Genomic DNA, 20,262 nt, shown 5'->3' with positions numbered 1-20,262 from the left:
CACCTTCTTGTAAGCGTATCCTCAGACAGGCACTGGGTTAAGCATTAAGACTTACACTCATTAGAGCTAATTGAATGTTATTGGAGTGAACATGAAGAGTTGCTGTGGTTCAAATACAGATATCTATAGATTCTTATAACTGCACAGCTATCTACTGCCTTATTTCTTGTAGGCCATACAGTATTATTCTAGCAAACTGATGTTGAAAAATTGACTGAACCTAAAACTAATCTAAATAGTGAATACTTTCTTATTACCATGCAGGTTCTGCTCAGTGAAAGTTACTTTTGCAGTAACACCTAAAGCACTGAGTATAAAACTTCATGGAACTTTCAAAATGCTATGCAGTCATGCATACGCTCTCTGTAAATGTTGCCTTTACTATAAGATCAGCTGCTGGGAACCTCAGTACAGCTCCTGAGCACTGGCAAGCGGTTGCTTTCCCTGGAACTATGAACACCCAGGACAAAACTGTATAGGACCCACAGGAGGAGAGCAAGCCAGGAGCAGTTTGAGCACCTGCAATTCCCAAAAGTTGCAGGTCCTCAACAGTTTCACAGCTTAGCCTGTAAAATGTGAAGGATTAGTTTTTTGCTTGAATTCGCTAATCCACACTGACTCCAATATAAACCAAGTTCTCAGTATCTTGCAATCCAGTCACAAGTTACCACCTCCATTCTCTTTGTTATTAGAAACAATATCTTTGGTGCCAACACCAGAGCCACACAGGAAGAATTCTATTTCATTTTAACTTAAAATGAAATTAATCATTTCAATTGTTGTTTATATTTCAAGACTAATATTATTTCCTCTTTCTCATGGTTTCATACTTGCCTTATATGGGCTCATTCTACTGTCTCAATCTGGCTCTGTAAAGTATAAATATAGCTTAAGGTATGGAGACATCTACTGTATACTGGAATTAGTGAATTTTCTGAAGTGACATCAAAGTGATCTGACAAAATATATGACTGAAAATCTTGCAAAGTTTGTGGATATGGTTCCCCTTTCATAAAGTTGTTTCTAAAATAACATTTGACATCTACAGGAATGGCTATAAAATTTTTATAATGGGTTTCCAGAACAGCTGCTGGGTAGGTGGAGTTGTGGATGTTGAAAGATTGCTGTCCTCTGCTCCCTTTTGCCATGATCTCTGCTTATTGTAGGCATGATTGCACTAACTTTGGCCTGCAAAGTGTTGACTTTTGGGGTGAACAACAAATGTTTTCCTCTTTTCACCCCAGCTTGAAAGGTTTCGTCTCCCTTCATCTGTAAAAGAATGTGTGTCCTTCAGGAATGTGTGACATACAAATAATTAATGCTTGTCAAGGAGAAAGGGGACTAATCCAGTGCACATTTAAAATGAAAATGGGAGTCAGAGACATTTGGATTAGCTCCAGGAAACATAGAAGTTGCAAAATAATTTCTATTTTCAGTGACATTGTAAACTAGGATCTGTCTCTTGTCTTGTTTCTAATTTCTCTGGAGGAGGTTGTACTATGTAACTGAACAAGCATATTTTGTAAACTGAGTTTTAGAGACTTTATAGAACAGAATATCTTTTTGCTTACTGTTTCTCTTAGGGGTTGCTACAAAAGGAAGAAAAAACCTTTCTATCAGGAGCTCTGTATTTTATCTCCTTCCATTCATATTAACCTTTTAAAGACTGAAATAAAAAGTAGATAGAAAGAGCTGTTACCGTTAGATAAAGTCTCTCAGTCTCTTGTTTTAATTGTTTTTTCCTGAGGTGAAGGGGTGGGGGGGTTAAGGTCCTTGTTGTTTGGTTTGTTTATTTTAAAAGCCATTAAATATTTCTTTTGCTTGCCTTCCACACAGATTACTAAAATTGAAAAGTTAAGAAGCCTGGAAAGAAAAGGAGGAGCCTGCAGAAATACAGGAAACAGACAGAAGAAATGAGGGGAAATTGAGAGATATACGCTAAGAAGATGAGGTAAGCAAAAGTGTCATGAATGCATCTATGTGGGTGGGAATTACTAAATCCCTTTCTTTTCTCAAAATCACCTGCAAACTTTCTGTTAAATGAATACATGCAACCACTGAAAGATAGGAATTAGCAAAATGAAGAGTTAAGGCTGATCTCCAGCTCCACCATCCCTGCTGTCTAAGCTCTTCAATTACATTGTACCTGGGTAATTGTTCCTACAAGTTTGCTACATTGTCTAACGCACTGAATGGTGTAAAGATCACAGGATGGTTACTGCTCATTACCCTTGAAGAAAAAAGATCCTAAATCATATTCAGCTGTGAGTTTTCCTGACTTTTATTACTGTATACCATCCATACCTATTCACTTTTACGTTGCTATTCCTGTTCTGAAAGGATGGTTTGAAACTCAGAGTGATTTGAGCATGGAGTGGGAGGTTTCCACTAGTTTTAAATATCTGACCTGAGACACACATGATCTGAATTTTTAGGCATGTGAGGTCTTGCTGATGACCTTTCAGCCACATCTGATTTTATGGACAGTTAGGTTGTTTGTGTTATCTGTTGAAGGGACAGACAATGATTGTTTGAGTACAAAATGCAATATAAACAGCCAATATATCCTCCTTCTATGTCTGGTCATAGTCCAGCTGCTGAGCACATAAACTTTTCCCAGTTATAAATGCTGCCTTCCACCCTGTGGTATATACCAAAGGATGACTTGGGCTTTACATTGCCTCAGTGGTTTTGTTGCTTATCCAAGCAGACAAATACAAGTTACTGTAAATAAGGCTTTTGTTATGTGGGAGTTTTCTCTCTTCATATTCTCTTTTGCTGAGAAGTTGCCTGCTTCTCCAAGACTGGAAGGAGCTGATGTTAGGTCCTCAGGTCTGAAATAACTGGGTACTGAGCTTGGCTCATGCCATTTTTGCAAATTCAGTATTTTAAGTTGTCTTTCATGTACTCAGGATACAAATATTTTTTACTTAGTTCTAGCTAAGTTCTTCAGACCTTTACGATACCAGACCTCACACCTTTGAAGTGGGGTACCCTAAAAGGAGGAGTGTGAAGTAGCCACTAGAGGAAAAGTGTGATTTAAATTAATTCCCTGAACCACAGAATAACTATATGACACAGAGAAGGCATTTTGTAGACACACACACTAAAATTTTTCAGTATTCTACTTAGCTGCTATTTAACCAGAAGTTAATCCTCTCCTTGTCTTGATCACTACACTCAATGTACCAGTCCAATACTGAATTCTTCTAGCTTGCCACACTCAACGTGTGCTATTTCTTCATGTGCCCCAGTTAAGTCAAAGACAAAAAGAACTGTTTTTTATTACAATGGCAAGTTGTCACTCAGTTCCCAGGGAGAATGAAGTGTGATTCCAACTTAATGGGTAAGGAATTTATTACATTTCTAGTATTTCTAATTGACTGTGTTATATTAATGGACACATTCCAGTACAAATAAAAATAGGATTTCCAGTCCAGGAGTCATAGAATAAAATGTGTTTCAAGATTACTTGATACTCATCCCCAGATTGAATTACTGCAGAATGAGATTGAACAGCTGCCTGCAACTTTATCCTCAATCCTGACTCTATATAGCCTGTACAGCACTAAACCAAGCATTCAAAATACCAATTTTAAATCTAGAATTTGCTTTGGTAGACAACATTATGTTGCAAGTAGCATGTTGTACAGTAGTTAAGTGGCAATCTCAGCATACACTGCTCCTTGTGTTTGCAGCTCAGGTTTAAAGAGAAGAAAACGTTAGACCTCTTCTTTATGATTTTTATTGCTGCTAGAGGAACATCCCATTTCTGTCAGACAGTTGGCATTTGTTTAGATAGATAACCAGACTGAAGAAAGTAAAATGATGGGTTTTCCTTCCTTTTCAATGTATCCTGCTGACGTATTTCCTGTGTAACCAGTAGATACTTGGTCAAATTAGGAATACGATGGAGAAAAGATTCTGTGACACCAAGTTTCTTAAAGCAAGAGCTTGGTCAGCTCCCATTAAAGGAACTGCACAGTATCCATAGATACTGCAGAAAGTGACCAGAATTCTTATGGCAAACATCCATCTATTTGTTTAAAAAGGACAGCTGGTTGGGGCAGTCCAAGCATTGGAAGCATGGTGCAATATTTATTTTATTGTGGCTTTAAAGTAATATTAAATATAAACTGCATTTTCTTTAAATTCACTTACTGTCTGTCAAAATAAAACCCCACAACACAGCTTTGATATTACACTGATGCCACTTTTCCATATCCTTTTGCCACTGGAGCTGGCAGAGATTATTATTTCATGCTAATGCCATCAACATTTCCCCTTCAACAATGGCAAGATTCTGGGTGTTACAGTACACTGAGTTCACACTGTCAGCCCTTCTGTAGGTAGGTTCTGCCATCTTGCACAGAAAAAGGAGTGTAACATTCTTCCCCATTTTACTGCATGTTCTTTTTGTACAGGTGCTTTGCCACACATAAATCTTCCTGCTGCTATTTAGCAGAGCCTGTTTCCAGATAAATCCCCTTTTTTTTTCTTTAAATGAAGTGCTAGGGGAAAGGTAAGCACACAAAAAAGAAAGTCAAACTCTCTTCTAATCTTACTGCAATATACCTTTAATGGCTTTGATCATTTCAATACTGGAAAACAAATGTTAATATTACAGTAACCTGAGTTTAACCTCAACGCTACTGTAAGGGGCAAATATGTAATTATCTTCATTTACTCGTGGTAGCCTGAAGCATAGGTAGATTTTTTGTGTGTCTGGCCCAAGGTCATGTAGAAATGCTGTAACAGAAGTATAATTAGATGCAAAATCTTCTGAGTTCTAGTCTAATACTTATTAGCTATCCTTTCTATGCTATTAATGGTAATTGAAGGCATTTATACTTACCTAGGAGAACACTAGCCTGAAGAAATGCTTTTTTTTCCAAGCATGGCAGAATAGAATCTTGTACTTTCTGTGATAGCTCCTCTTGGCCTTAGCACACAGTTAGCTAAACTTGTCTGGGTTAAACTTCAGTAATAAAAAATCAAAGAGGTTGCAAAGGAAAATTCTGCTCACTGCAGTGTCAGTACAATTAACATTGGGAGGTTCCAGCTTGCTGTTGCTTCAGTGTTCTGAGTCACATATGATCTGCTTAAAAGCAGAGAGGAACTCTCTTCCTTCCAGTTTCAACTGCTGTCAAGTCCATTTTAAAAATAAAAAGTTAAGCCAGTTATCAGTGCTCTATGCGTCGGCAATAACAGAAATATGTATGTGGTGCTTACTCTAGCCAGTTAATCTCCTGGGCCACAACAGGTAAAATCATTTCCTGCTCTTCTGAAAGCTAAGAAAGAAGGGAAACAAGAGAACCCAGATTAGTCAGTGTCATGAAGATATGGTAATAGATGAAGTCAAAGCAGGAGTTTTGTCATTCTTTTGTTATTGTTTTCTATTGCACTATTATTTGTTTGCTTGCTCTCTATATCAGAGCAATGCTTTCAAGGTGTCTGCACTGCCAGAATTGACAGAGCAGAGGGGGCCATTTCTCCAACTTACTTCGTTTATTTGCGGTATGCAGTTATTTCCATGAGGTCCCACTAAGGAAATAACTGAAATACAACTATCAAAGCTTATATATAGGTTTTCAGTGCTTATACATTTGACACCTGCATTCTCCATAAAAATGCACATTTCATGTGCCCAAGGTATAGATATCAGCTGCAGGGATGCTGCAAAAGGAATCAGAGCTTAAATTAAAATTTTATAAGAAAATAAAATCAATCTTAGATAGAAAATATATTTCTTTGAAGCTTCACTAGGTTACTTAAAAAAAAATTGTGAAATCTCAGAATATCACAGGAATCTCTTTGTATTGCAAAAGATTGCCACTTACATGGAAATTAGGTCTTTATTCCAACACAGTGAGTGATGCAGTTCCACTCACTGACACTGTGCATGAAAATAGCTCTACAAAACGTTTCTCAGATGTGAGGCAGCAGTAGAGGATGGTTTTGGTGGGGTTTTTCTTGGATTTTTATTTTGCTGATTTTCCAGTGGCACATCATTAAATTTAAGTTCATCGCTATAACAAAATGTGTCTCTCCATGTATTACAGTAATGGTAGCAAAGAAGGGACCAAAGTCTTTGTAAAAGACATATGCTATACACTAAATAAAGGTTGTCATAAACCACTTGCTAATAAAACTCAACAGGAAATCAGGTGAACCACATAATTTATTTTTGCTTGTTGAATCCAGAGAAACGACATAATTCCTTTGTATAGTAATGTCACCCAATAGATGGCAGTATCATCTTTATAATATATCACTTTTTTAGCCTGTACAGATATTTGGGATGAATTTCAGCTTCTGGCTGCCAATTGACAAAAGTATGGGACTTACTGTTTTAAAAAGTGTTGTTATAGGAAAACATGGCAGAGTGCATAATTTTCTAATGGGACTTTTGTTGGTTCTACTTAATACAATCACAGTTTCATTCATTGAGAGTGTTGCTAGTCTAGCTAATCAGGATTAAAAGGTACAGCTTGAATGGTTCCAAATGATCATTGATTCCTGACCATAAAAGACTTAGTTTCTGTTTATTGAACAAAAGCTTAGAAAGAGGAAACCTCAACTCTACTGTTAGAGTTAGAAATATGTATGCAGATCATGTATATGCATGTGAACACACGTGTGTGTGCACACAAGTGTGCAGTCTTCAAGCTGTCAACTGAGAAAAAAATCCTTTTCTATAGGAAAAAATGTTTCAAATTGGACTGTTGATGCATTGCTATTATTATAGAAAAAGATGAACAGATTTGCCTATGAATGCAAGTTCTTATGTCAGGAAAAATGAGTCTATATAGATCTGAATTCTCAATATTAGGCAAAGATGAGCACTAAAAACATGAACACTTCAAGATCAGAGATTTTATGCATAATTTATAACTCTAACATCAATTATTTCTTAATTTAAAGGACATCTGAATGTTAGGTGACTGATTTTCAAATTTTATGTGAAGAAAAAATACTTCAAACTTATTGACCATTCTTATTGCCAGTACTGCTGTATTTAGAGCAAGAAAGATATCCTATTTGGGAATAAAAACAAGGGCAATTTTGGGTTCACTTTTGGAATAATCTCCTTTTCAGATTGAAAATGTCATTATTGTACTTAATGCTTTGTCTTATGTAAATATTATGTATGTTTCTAGTTTGTGATTCAGAAAGTAACAGAATGTGATTACCACAACCACCTCACCACGCACACACACACACACAGCCGAGTGTTATTTTCTCAGTAATAACCAGATTACATAACACAGGCTGTCAGTAAAATAATCCTGCCACACCCATTTTACTGAGTATAGTTAGTATACTTCAAGTAAAACCACTTATGTATGTGTATCTATATTTGTTTCTTTACAGTTCCTAAGACTGTGTTTTTTTAAGACAGTCAAAAAACCCCAAAACTTTAATTTGAAAATTGTATCACTGTCTATTAAAAGAGCCAAGCTTTCTGTTTAGCATATCCTGTGACATTTTATGTCCTTCCCCCCCTGAAATACCTTCACTTTCAACAGGGCACTTTGCATTAAGCAGAGAAACCCCTATGCACCCCATAATTACAGACAGTTGTTAATTATTTTAAGTAGTGCATGAGTTTGGAATAATTAAAGCCACAAGATCCATTCTGCAATACTATTCTGAGTTGAAAAGGGAATACTGAAATTATGATAAGATGAAAATATCATATCCTCTCTTATTGACAAGTTAAAATTCATCAAGCAAGGAAGAGTTGGCCGAAGTCTCTTTTCTTTTTAAATATTCTCCAAAAAAATTGATGAGCTGTGGTTCAAATTGATGCTTGATGTTTAATTAGTCATGTATGGAATTGCTATGCAGTGATTGTAGCTCACAGTGTAAGCACAGGAAATAAAAAGGACACTGAAAAGCAAAATGAAACTAAGATTTGTGTAATCCTACAAATATATGGTAGGGAACCTAATTAATGTTCAATTCCTGTCCCCATTTTCTAGGAAAGCTATGGTAAAAATACTAATGAGCAATTCATGTTATAAAACAGCAAGGTGTTAATGCAGGAAAAGACTACTCTTATTGAAAGTGAGGGGAGGACATGAGCAGGTGGCACTGGGGACTGTTTGCAGATGTGCTTGCCTAGTTGTATTATTTCTGGTATGGAGGGGTTAGCCTGTTGCCTTGCTATCTGTATAACTGATTTTATACAGCAGTAGAAGAAGACACAGAATATGGGTAAATCTTCCAGCAGAAGGGAAGAGAAAAAAGAATAATATTGCAGAGACCATTTTAGCTCTCAAAAAAGGTCACTGAAACAGGACAACACAGAAAGTGGTAAAAAAACCCATTTGTTTCCAGTTCAAGAACTGTACCTTCAGTGATGAGTCTCACAGGAAATAAAAGACATGATGTAGTACTCTATTTGTACAGAAAAGTGAGGATAATGGCTTTGGTTGGCATTTATCCCACCAAATTTTAAGAACTTAGTTGAGGATCCTAATTAAGAGTGTAGCTGTAGGTTCTCGTATAATCAACAGCGAGAATGTTCTAGAGGACAATTCAAGTATTGCATTAACTCAAGTCACTGCAGGAGAAGCAGCCCTTCTTCACTGACTCTTAATCAGACAAATGTTAGTTAAGTTGCTTCACATTAGAGAGGGTGAAGGTAGACCATTAGCTTTGAAAACCAGACTCTTGAAGTGCCATACTTTCTTTTCGTGCCACAATTTCTTTTCATGCCATATTGGAATTTATTCTTTCCTCTGACTGCCTTTTCTACTGTTCTTTAAATTGAGATGCTCTTCATTTGACTCAGAACATGATTTCCAAGGACACAAAAAAAGAAAAAAGAAAAAAAAAATTACATCTGTCCCTTAATGCATCCGAAGAAGTCCAATACTTTCTTGAAGACCCTTAAACACAGGAATGAAAGGTAATAGGCACCTGTTCTCTGTCTTGAACAGAGATCTCTCAGGATATTTCATCCTTAAAGTAATTTGTAGTTCTGTGTGTTTTCCAGGAATGTTGTCATTCGGGTTATATAAGCACACTGGGCTCTCCCATTCAGAAACATAGCCTCACCACAGATAATAACCTATGATGGAGTTATTTGCTATTTTTGAGCAATTACTTTAATAATTTCTTGTGTTCCCTGCTTCAGATTTCCTGCTGTTATCAAAGCCTAGAGAGTCTCAGACCTCAAGACAGGAACTGCAAACAGACTTGACAAGATACTAACATCCATCTCAGCTCAGCATTCAGCTGATGAGACCAAGAACTTTCTGTTACCTGCCTGTGGCATCAAAAAAGAGCCTTAGGTTTGATGTGAGGTTTTTGAATTGGTTGGCCCAGTCTGGGCTTTCACTCTAAGGTCTAGCTCAGTTAGGTCATGGGACAGGTGTTTCCCCCCATCTCACCCTACCAGCAAAAGAAACACAACATTATTTTTGGATGCCTAAAGGGTGGCTGACTCACAAACCAACCCATGTAATCAGCTTCAGAATTTAATAACATTGTTCTAGTGAACAGGGATACAGGCTGCAAGATTAAGAGTGTCAAATGCACATAAGAGCTTACTAAAGTAATCTGCAATCAGACAGGTAATTACTACTTCTTAGGATGCTGTAGTCCAGCATTTATAAAATTTAAATATTAAATTTAGAAGTCTTAATTATAGCAACTAGAACAGTTCTGTTCAAAATAGTCCCAAAAATAACTTGGCAAGAAGCTAATAACAATTTACCCGATTGAGGAACAGGTAGCGATTTAATTAGAAATGGAAAATGCAGTTTGCCTCATAATAAATATATAACAAAAAGGGTTCATTGATTAATACTGTAGAATTTAAATATTGCAGCTGTTGTCTGGTCCAGCTGTTCCAGGTTCCATAGACCCTGCTATGGAGTCTTCACTTTATAAATAGACAAAGCAAACCAAGAAGGTATACTCCCCATTTTACAAAATGGGAGAACTAAACCATACAAGATTTAAATAATTTGTTTTACATCTCACAGAACATTTCTTGTTCCTTTTCTTAACTACAGTATTTCATTTAATTCACATCCCTTTTCCCTTTTAGGCTGTATTGAACTATCTTTCATTTTCCTTCTCTTCTTTATGAAGCACAGAATATGAGCTTTTTTTTTTTTCTTCCTCCATTTGTCAGGAGATGAAAAAGCTGTTACATATCTGAGCTGGTTTGAGAATTGTTGTGATACTTCACCTTAGTCTTAATTTACCTTTAATGGATAGAAAGAAACTGTTATATGATAAATGGCTTCTATCCCTTTATCCAGTGTATTTGCTGTACAGTGGAGAGGATACTCAGAACCTTATACTGTTACAGTTGGTGTTAGGTGGTCATTCAAGAGTTCAAGAAGATGCACTTTTTATTTGCCTGTATTGCCCAAAGACAAACTTTATTCTGAGAGAATTTTCTGAACTTAAAGATTCATTATTGTGGACTTGGGGGTAGAAAAAAGAAGACCAAGCTGATGAGATACCTTCCAGCTTGGCAATTTTATAATTCTACTGAGATTGGGATTCTAGTATTTGCTCCAGGAAGCAATCCTTAAATGCAAGGTAGAATAAGGCAATGAGTGGGGGTCACTGGAGAATGAAAAAATGAAGTTTGGTCCTTAGAATTATATATTTAGCTTCTTTTTGCACTAACAGTAGGCAGTTGGGCCTTCTGCATTGCTTTTGTTCATCATGACTGGAAGTTTTCTCCCAGGCATGGGATATTTAGTGGATTTTAGTAAATCTCTTCATGAAAGAAAAAATTCTGATAAAAATGTTTAACTGGAAAATTTCTGACTGCCTGTAGAGGGATTACTTCAGAATTATACAATATCAGTATACAACCCAGAAACCTTGATCATGCTGCTCCCTTAAAAAAACAATGGCCACTTTTTTGCTGCAGCTGAATTAATCACCAAAGTGGAAATGGTGGCAGTAAATTGCATAAACTGTGTGTTGCCCCAGGCCTTATCTGGGTTAATCTTCTTTGAGGTATGTGTCCTGAATTTAGATCACAATACTGGCCTTTTTTGTAAATACTGTAGAAAATGTAGAATACAAATATGGTGTGGCATTCAATATCAAAATAAATGATCCATTGACTCATCTTTAAGACAAAGCATGCATCCTGAAAATGGAAAGAACCTTTCTATGGTTTTGGAAATGGCTTCTCATGGTTCCTGGTAAATTACTCCCTCTTTCTGGAAGCAGAAACCAAGTGAATGGTGTTGATTGCCATCAAAAAGTGGTATGCTTTACAACTTACACCATTGGTCAGAAAATCACTTCAGGACTGAGAAAGCTGCATATGTTACTGAGATTAATTTACACAGTTCTCACAGTGGTATCTTATTTTATACAGGTGTTGAAACAACTCAGCAATGAAAATAGACTGAATAAATATACCATCAAAAATAAAAAAGGAATAGTCACCAAAACCCAAATGGCTTTCTTTGACAGTGCCTGAATGTGCCATCTGTTTCCATTGCTTTATAAATTGATGTAGAAAATTGATATGCAGTGCTATTTCTGGGTAGCTTCTCATTTGCATTTGCTTTTGTTAAAAATGGGCTTAACTGAAAACCATCACGCTGAAACCTACTGGACTTTGGAAGGAAGTGTTCAAATCAGCCTGGGGTGTTCCAGCCCAAGCCTGGATCCACAGCTAAATGACACATCTGCCCACATATATAATGTATGCTAAGCCACAACTTCGGATCTAGACACCACACAGCTTGTCAGATGTTCAGGCTCTTGATCCAAATTGTCCACTTTTATTTAGAACTATAACAACTGAATCATTATAATGACGTAAGGCTTGCTACCTAGCTACATTAGATAACCGTATAGCAAGTTAACTTAGGCAGCCAACATGTAATAAGATACTTTCAAGCGATACCAAGGATACAAACTCACTTGCCTTTGATTAATATGTGCAGTACTATGAAATCAGTAGGACAAAACAGGGTAGCAATTTGGCACGGCCATGATCGTGATTAATCTCAGCGTAAATCACCATACCAAAATAACATTCCATCCTACAGCTGGAAACTTACAGCTTCCTAGCCCTGTATATTAGTCCAAATAACTTGCAGACAGAAATGAAACAGCCAAATAGCTCCTCAAACCTAAGTTGATGATATTGGTTTTGTGCTGGGCAGAAGCAGATGTAAATGAAACTCCCTCCTGACATCCACTTCTTTCCCTGCGTGACCTGTACTGGAAAGGCTTAAGAGAAAAGAGATGCAGGAACCAACTCCAAAAGCTACATATTTATAGTGGATATGTCTAACCCCATGGCCAGATGTGTTCATGAAGCAAACATTTACATGATTTTGCTTCACATCATGAGGAGCTTTGAATGTCTACTTTATTCCAAAAAGCAACACGCTATCTTTCCTTTCTTCTAATAATTCTGGAATAAGATTGGTTTAGTCCTCTCCATTCATTATTGCATTTTTTTTTTATGAGCTTCTGAAAAAAGAGAAAGGAGAATTCAGCAAAAATTGAATTTGCTCAAAGAAAATTTTTGCTTTACTATTTGAATATACTGTTAAGTAGGGGCACTAGAAGTACTGTGAGTGTAAATCTTGCTGTGCCGCGTATTTGTATTTCCAGCACCTAGAAAATTTCATTCAAAAATATAAACACAACCAGGTCTGAGCTCCTCTCAGAAATGTGGAATGTGAAGTAAAGGATTGTCTGTACAATTGCTGAGAGCCATGCCGTAATATCCGCACCTCTGCAGACCAGTAGGAAAGGTAATTTTGACAGCAGGTCAGTGATATAGGGGGAATTTGGGTTTGTACTGACTTACCACAGGAAAATTTTCATCATACCACATTCTGGGCTTGAGCAACAACCTGAGACATTCTGGGCATTAGACCCAGCATGTAGCTCCAGAAAGGAAGAACAAGCAAGGAAAAGGAAAGGTTAATTTGTCTTTCCTGTGTTTTTCACTTTCTGTCTATGTAGAGCTTAAATACTTGGGTTCTAGGTTGTTTTATAATGTTTGCATTATATGTGACAATGTGAAAACCCAGATAAACGCATAAATAGCTGATATTTGAAACCCCCTGCTTTTCATTCAGTAAAAGATGCTGGTTACTTCTTTCTGTGACTTGTTAGTGAACTGTAATTTTTTCCTTCTAAAAATCTCAACTGGTCTTGCTTGTCAATCAAGCCGTGCTTTTTAAAATTTTGAGGTCATAGTCATCAAAAAGTTCTGTATTTATTGCATTATATTTTTTCCTTATCTTGTCATGCCTCACTGACAGAATGCCAGAGAAGAGATCAAAATTAATATATTTATTGAGAAACTGCAGAATTAAGCCTGCTATGCATTTACTCTAAAGAATCTGGAAGTGTAGAAGATATGGTGAATCTGAAATCAGAGATACGGCAAATGCAGGTACATTTAACATTTGTTGTAGACCTTTAATGTTACTCTACCTTTCTGACAAATTTATTCTAAAGGCTACATCTTGCATAAAAAGACAGTGTAGTCACTTTGTTCTGATTTTGCATAAAGTATTGGATAACAGCATCAATATTGCCATTAGGAAAAAGAAAAAGATACCATGCTATAACAAACACAAATTATTGCATGTAAGTTGGTAGTATAATTTACCTTCAAGTTTGTGACTATGAGGAACCTCAGCTGTTTGACTTCAGGCTGAAATCACAAATGGCGTTGAAACTCCTGTTGATTTTGATGTTGCTTATGTGTAGCTAAGTCACTATCAGCTTTTACACCACACTGAACTTGCTGCAGGTGTACTTTCTGAAACCTGTGCTTTATAATATGCTTTCTGGGCAGCATGGTGTATGACAGCACCAGTGTCAGTCTGCAGTCTATGAGATATTCCTCTTTGGGAGTTGTACAGTCCTATTTCAGTCATATCTATAGGGACACAGATGTTGTCTGCTGCAGAAAAGAACTTGGTGATATTTCTGCCTGCTTGTAAAACTGCGTTGTGATCACAGGTTGAGGCCTGCTTTGTGTCTTTACTATGACTTGCTCTTGCTTATCCCTTGAAGCGTTTGCACTGGCATATCTGAAAGATGAGAATATCAGAGAAGGAACTTTTGCAATGACTCTCCTCCCTGCACTTAACAGTGCTTTCTTTTGTGGCTACACCAGGCACAGGAAGCATTAACCAATCTTAATAGACCTTTTCCTCTTTAGTTTGTGCATTTTCTCCTTGTTTGAATATTCTGCTTCAGTGGTATCACCTAGGTTAGCTGCAGCCTAATAACGAACATATTGCTCATGATTTCCAAGGATCTAACTTACATAGTTAGTAACCCTTTGGAGGGATAATGGGACACAGGTCTTTTGAAAATTTAATTAAATCACATTTATTATATTAGTAAGTTTTCAATTGCTGCTGGGTCAGAGAAGAGGAAAATGACAGTTTGTGTCCATGTCCAGATAAGACAAATTTTAGACTCTTTCTCCGAAAAGAAGCTATATTCTTTTGAAGAAAACCATGAGTACAGACATGGAACAGCTGTAATGTTATGTAATGTTTACATGATAATGGAGCAGGACTGCAGGTAGGCCCCATGCTGTGGACGTAGGCTCAGGTCAGTATAATCAAAGATAGTAGATTACAAGCTTTCTGTAAAGAAATGCTCTTTCATTTCCCTTACTTCCTTTTTTTAAAAAAACTGTTTGTTAACCAGGCCTGTGAAATTTTGCTTTGTGGGACATAAAATTGTACCAAACAAACCTGGTACCTCATCACAGCTTGTATGATCAACTGAAAAGTTATTGAGGCTGAAGATATAAAGAACCAGATAAACAGAGGTGTTTTAATTACAGAACACCAAATAAATTCAGAGAATTACCTGAAAAATGGCAAAACACCCATTGCAAGTTTTCTACTGGATGTATGTGCATTTTATAAATATCCCTGATTGGTGATTTATTCAGTTAAACATTTTATGGACACTGCTAAATATGTTTTTGAACGAACATCAGAAGACCTTTTTTCCCCTTCTGTCCTTTATAAAGAGCAAGGGAATTGTTAGGCATTTAAATGTATAAAAATGCAAGCCTACCTAGCTTATTTGATGAACACAAACCAGTTTCCAGACCCTTTTTCACAAAGTTCTACAATAACTGATAACTGAATATTGTTAAGAATTTATTTCACTATAGAGAAAACAAAGTAAAACAGAGAGTAAATTAATTTTCCAAGGTCACCAAAAGGGTCAGTGACAGAGATGTCAATGAAGGAAATGCTTAGCAGCTTCCTTTTAGTATGAATGCTATTCTGTCTATTACAGGCTTACCCTGATACTATCCTGAGATCATGAAATATTTGGTCAAGAAAAAATTCATCCATATTTCCTACTGTAGATTTGCTGTTATAAAAATGGTAGCCATGTTATATTAAGGACTCAGAATCTATAGCTAGTTAGAGATTTTTCTCCTCACTAGACACTCTAAAAATAAAACAACTTTAATTCAGTGCTAAAGCAACATTAAAGTGGTAATGATCCTATTGAACACTGAGAGTGTATATGTTTGTGGTTATCTTACCCATCAATAAAATATATAGACAAAAGAAGCTTGCAGTCCTCATAGCTGTTGACAGCAGCAGTGAGAAAGCATTGCCAAAAGAGAGACTTTTATTGATCATTCATACCTTTCAGGAGACTGTGTCAGTCACTCTTTCACCTCTGAAATACAGATGTGGAAAATTGGAATTTTTGTTGCCAAGTGATGGGGAGCTGTCAATGTATTCCTTCCTCTTGCATGCGAGCTTCATCAGCTTCTGGAGTGTTGAGCTGGGAATAGCTGCTCAGGGTTGAAAATTCAAAATAATCAATTTTCCTCTTCAGCAGGTGTTTTTTATCTATTGAGCCTACAAAAGAATTGGAGAAATAAAGTCTAAAGTAGATATATTTCAAACTGAAGTAATCTCTACAGTGTCTTTAACCATTTTTCCAGCTCCTGAAGATCTCAGATGTACACTCTGCCTCTCAAGACTAATATGATGATTTTCTAGCTGGCCAAGAGTATGCCACTTAGCACTGCAGCTGGCAGTAGCATCCTAGGAAATGATGCCACAAGAATTTACTACTGCTTCAGTCATGTAGAAGTCATTCTTTGAAGGAGTGGAAGGTGTCTAGGTGTAAATTTGGGAAATCTTGTACTACAGCCACACTTGTTCCACAGAAGTGATGAAAAACGATTGCAGTTTTCGAGACTGTCAGAGTTACAGTTTTTACAAGCCTTAAAAGAACATCATGAACTTGAAATCTAGTCATTCTTCAAAACATTAGAAGCACCTATCTGATAGAGGGCCTTGTCAGCCAATTTTTGTGGAATTACGGTTACGCTTTCCTATTTTTTTTTCTTTCTGTTTTAGGGAAGAACATGAAAACTACAAAACTAACATGTTACATGTGAGGAGAGCAAGGAAAATAAGTACATATACTCTATCAACAGGAACAAATAAATAGCAGTGATGGTTTAACCCCAACTGGAGAGTAAGTACCATGCAGCTGCTCATTCACTTCCCCTCCACAGTGAGATGGGGAGGAGAATTGAAAAAAAAAAAATGGGTAAAAACCTCAGGGGTTGAGATAAGAGCAGTTTAGGAAACGAAATAATGTATAATAGTAGTGATATTGTAATAATGATAGTAATAATAACAACAACAATTATAATCATCATCATCATAAGAAGAAGAAGATAGAGGAATAAAAACAACAAAACAGTCTCAAGTGATGTACTTTACAATTGGTCAACACCCACTGACCAATGTCCATCCTTTCCCCAAGCAGTGATTTGCTGCTCGCAGCCAACTCTGACCAGGCATGACATGCTGTGGTATGGAATACCGCTTTGGCTAGTTTGGGTCAGGTGTCCTGTCTTTGCTCCTTCCCAGCTGTTTGTGCCCCTCCTCATTTGCAGAGCATGAGACTGAAAAGTCTCTGATCGGGGTAAGCGCTGCTGAGCGACAACTAAAACATCAGTGTGCTGTCAGCATTGCTCTCAGACTAAAGCCAGAGCACAGCACTGCACCAGCTACTAGGAAGAAAATTAACTCTATTTTAGCCAAAACCAAGACAACAGCATTTTTAACAAACAAAAAAATGGAGGAATTATTTCCTTGTTAATCTTTAAAGACTACAACAATTTTAAATATTGCATCTAATAACATGGGGAAAATAATAGATTGGCTGTATCTTTTTACGTTTTTCTAGGATAATCTACTGGAAAAAAAAACTCTTTTCAAAAAAAACCCACAAAAAAACTAAACCCTCAGTAGATGATACCATGTAAATTATACTAGGTTTTGAAAATATATGGTTAAATACAAAATTATCAATGGCCATCGAATTGAATGTATTACCAGACCCTGCTTCTGTGTCGTCTAATGTTTAAACTTTGGGGAATAACTGATTAAATACTAGACTGCATCACCTTGTAAAGACACTTTAACAAATCTGTTTATTTTCCAAGGATGTTAATGTGTATTATGCAAGGAAAGAATTTCTAATCTGACCTGTGGAAAGTGCAGGCAGGCAGACATCCATGTCTTGACTCTTCCCCTGAAAATTATAACCGGAGAAATTATCAGAAAGAAAATTTTTTTGATAAAATTGATCTGGGGGCTGAATGGTAGACGCATCATTTAGTGGAGAAAATGCTAGACACCTTGAACAGTCCAACTGACAATACAGCCTTTACCAACATAATGTCCTTTGCCTTTAATTTAAATTCTTTTGGGTTTGAATCCTGAATGACTGCCTTGATTGTCATTTGTAAACTCAGTCACTTGGACCATGCTGAATGGTTCAACTTAATTTATTTGGTTGTTTTTTTTTTATGATCAGTTTAGTTTATCTTGAATGCTTCTCCTTTATTTGAATGACTTATTACCATTTGATGTTTGATTAGGTAACATTTAACATTGAATTCCAAACCTGTCATATTGTCTCTTTTAAGGATGATTCTGCAAATACTTTCAACCAGACATCACTTATTCTGTGTAGCCCAATTAACTGTGCTGGGAAAACATCTAGTAACAAGCACTGTGAAATGTTTGTCACACTAGCGCTTTACATTTTAAGCATTTCATTCCAAAAAAAGAAGTTGTATAGTGCCATGTAAATGCAGAATTGTAGTTTGTACATTATTTAACATTGCATAAGTATTTTTTCTGCTAGATCATACATTATAGATTTTTGAGGGAGAATACACAGTTTAAAAGCAACATTTCTAGAATCTACGAAGAGGCTTCATCATTTATCTTCATAGTTTTTGCACAGCTTGTATTTTCATAATCTCTGCAGTCTTTAGAGATTAACATTTGCCAACATTTTAACTCTTAAATTTCTTCTATGCTTGTTGATTTTATTGAGTCACTTTTCTATTAATAAATAATTTCATTTGTGCGATTTATTTACACAATATATTCATGTGCCCTGAACTCTGACCCAGTCATCCCAGTCATCGGTTAATCTAATGTATTAAAACTCCTTCTGTGTCTAATCAGAGGTATCATTCTGTTTAGTGGTAATTTGAAAAAGTTGAAGCATTCCTTTTATATGCCTTGAAGTCATTAATATAGAAAGTAAAGAAGTGGAGACCCTGCCTAATTTTTAATAGCTTCAGAAAGATATGTTAACTGTCCAATATCTTTGGCCAAATCCGTGCAGCTGTCACAAGGAGTACAGCTTTGTATAAAATCTGTTGATTTACCCTATCTAAACAGCATGCCCATAGCATCTGCACTTTCTATTTTTCCTACTTCAATGTAGTAGTACAAATAGTTTCCAACGTACTGTCTACAGCTGGTTCAAAAATAAACAAAGGTTTAAAAACAGATTCTGAGGACAGGTGTCAAATTTTGAATAGTTATGGTCCATAGTGGGCTGCTAATCATCAGTCCTAAGCCTACCAGCATCTTCTGGTTAATTGTACAAGTGTTCACAAGTCTCAGATGATTTATTTATTTGAGCTGAATCAATTATGCAGCTAAGAATTCCTCCTGGATATGGGGTGGGGGTGGGAGGGGGCAGGAGTAGAGAGGAGGATTTGTTATTATTTGCAAGAAGATTGTCATCCAATATAAAAACTGAAACAGTGCAGCAGCCACCCATTATCCAAATCTGAGAACACATAAACCAAACATTTCTCCCAAAATAGCCTAAAATTAGTTTTCTAAACTGTTCCAGGAGACTTTACGTGTAGTAGATGTATTAAAGATAGTGAGAATTTGCTTATGAACAATTCATAAATCTAATAGAACTAAGTTAGTAACAAATACTATTCATGCATAACAGAGCAATAGCTCTATTAGCTTCCAGTCATCAAAGTACATGGAAAGTTCTGCATACAGCCCTGCTTTTCAAGACTGTCCTTAACAGGCTTCTGCATAGATAAACTGCAACTGAAAATAAATAACCCGGTATAAGTTTTTCTGGTATCCCTATGCTTTTCCACATGTAACAAGTATTTGTTTGCCCCATGAAGTATAGGACTACATATAGGGTTGGAAGGGATCTTTAAAGGCCGTCTAGTCCAACCCCCTTGCTATGAGAAGGTGCATCTTCAACTAGGTCAGGTAGCTCAGAACCTTATCCAGCCTAACCTTGAATGTTTCCAAACATCCACCACCCCTCTGGGCAAACTGTTCCAGTTTTTCTCCAACCTCATCTTATAAAACTTCTTTCCTGTATCTACCCTGAATACACCTTCTATTAGCTTAAAACTATTACCCCTTGTCCTATTGCTACTCTCCCCATCTTTCTTATAATCCCCGTCTAAGTACTGAAAGGCTGCTCTAAGGTCTCCCTGGTACCTTCTCTTCTAAAGGCTGAACAATCCCAGCTCTCTCAACACACAGACTAGTTCCACAGACCTCCACCATTTAACAAACAGAAGGTCTGTGCTTCTGTCATGTATTTTTATGGACAGCTTCTGTGGTTTTGCATGTGAGATTATAAAACCACACTGAAGATGGCTCTGTCAGTATACAGAAAAATTTTAATGTTGAAAATCATTTGTGTATTATCTGCCTTGTCAGTTAAGTGCTCCTGATCTTTAAAAGTGGATCAGAACATTTCCTTTTTCCTATATTTTTGATACTGCCAACTCTGATTATTTTCTTCCACTACAGTTTTGATTGTAAATGTGCTTACCAGTTTTTCTCCATACAATCATTTCCATACAGGTTTTTTTTTTTTGTTTGTTTGTTTTTTTCAGTAAAGGAAAAATCATCCTCAGCTATTCAA

Source organism: Neopsephotus bourkii, unplaced genomic scaffold, assembly GCF_033783945.1.
Source record: "Neopsephotus bourkii isolate Nb327-2 ecotype Australia unplaced genomic scaffold, CSIRO-AGI_Nbou_v1 NB_741, whole genome shotgun sequence".
In the NCBI taxonomy this organism is placed as follows: Eukaryota; Metazoa; Chordata; class Aves; order Psittaciformes; family Psittacidae; genus Neopsephotus; species Neopsephotus bourkii.
Note: the sequence above shows the minus strand (reverse complement) of the source record.